The sequence below is a fragment of the Epinephelus moara genome, chromosome 10 (assembly GCF_006386435.1).
Source record: "Epinephelus moara isolate mb chromosome 10, YSFRI_EMoa_1.0, whole genome shotgun sequence".
NCBI classification, from domain to species: Eukaryota; Metazoa; Chordata; class Actinopteri; order Perciformes; family Serranidae; genus Epinephelus; species Epinephelus moara.
In genome coordinates this window covers 36,961,047-36,962,810 of record NC_065515.1, presented here as the reverse complement: position 1 = coordinate 36,962,810, position 1,764 = coordinate 36,961,047, and positions in this window count along the sequence as shown.

Here is a 1,764-nt window from a genome sequence, read left to right as displayed (position 1 = left end):
GGAGTTCCTCCAACATTTGCGGTTAGATTATCATATTTTTTTATTGACAAAAATATAGGCTGCTTCGGCTGATTTTTTTATGCGCACATGTGCCCCTAAATATTTTTTACAGTTCGCACACACCTATTTTTAGTCGCAAATGCGAGTGAAACGCTCGCACGGTGTCTGACGCTGCAAGTCGCTGCCAAAGTGCCAGATTTCAATGACTTAGAAGTGAGACCAGGTAGTAGTGTGTTTAGCTTTATCTAAATTTGCCACTTCCCCCCTTTTTGAATGTAAACTCTTGACTACAGTTTGCATCCCTCAAACTGGTTTGATGTTTAGATATTTGCACTACTTGTAACAAGTGTTTATGAAATAGTGACTGCAAATTTATCTATAACTAGAAGCCCACTCAGAGAATGAAGACCTCCACCAAAGCCAATATAGTCCAGTCTTCTATGACAAGTGCAATCAATATATTACCAAAACTATGTCAACTAGGAGCTATTAGATCAGAATGACACATAGTTGAAATTCACCATGACAAACTTCATGGTCAGTATTATTGCTTGTTCTTGAGAAGCATAAAGTTTGATCATTTTTCCTTAATATCACTGGTGAAGTTTACTGCAGACAATTTGCACATTTGGATGCAAGTAAGAGTCTCATTAGTTGCATGATACAAGAGTATTTACATTTCCATAATCACACCTTTAGTTTGAGAAAAAAGCACTGTGCCAGAGTGCATCCTAATGACTGCTCTCTCTATGAAGCAACTATATGTGTAGGCTGCCCCAGGGGGATTACTGGTACTGTGAATGTGGAATGTGATATGGAGTTATTAACTTGGTCTCATGGAAATATGTGAAATGGACAAGAACATTTAACCACACGTTACGTTATGGTGGGCATACAATATGTTAAAATAACATGCTGGCAACATGAAAACAATGCCAGTGCAAATTCACTGAGAACATTTACTGGGTTCTTCCTTGGCACATGGCACACCCTTCTGTCAAGTTTTATTAAAAATCACGCCAGGAGTTCTTCTGTAATCCTCCTGATAAACAGACAAACCAAACCGAAAACATAACCTCCTTGGTAGAGGTAATACACTTTCAAGGCCAAGATGTGGTGGCAGTGTATTTTTCTGCTGTACTGTATGTTTATAGTAGTTTCATATTGAAAACTAACACAATGGTTTTTGTTTGCAGAGACAGCATTGTTAGAGTTTCTTAGATCATCCTTGCCTTTCGTGCAATGTTGTGAAGTAGCTGCTAGTCAAGGATAAACCTGGCTTTTTACTTTTGTCTGCACTTTGTGTTTATTAATCAATGCAGGATAGTATTAAAGTAGTAAGGCGGACTAGATATCATACTTTCTGTACAATGTCATCCCTCTCTATGACAGAATGCTTCTATTATGTTTATGAACAGAGGTGGAGTCAAACAGGTGGCATCTTCCATCTTTGGCATTTGTTCCAATAACGGCTCTGTCACAGTCTTTACTGAGCTTTTCTTTGCATGACCAAACTCTGCCCAAATATGATGCAGGGGCAATGTCTCCTCAAACATGCCCAAATATGATGCAGGGGCAATGTCTCCTCAAACACGTCTATTCATTCATTCATTCATCTTCTAACCGCTTCATCCTCTTGAGGGTCGCGGGGGGGCTGGAGCCTATCCCAGCTGACATCGGGCGAGAGGCAGGGTACACCCTGGACAGGTCGCCAGACTATCGCAGGGCTGACACATAGAGACAAACAACCATTCACGCTCACAT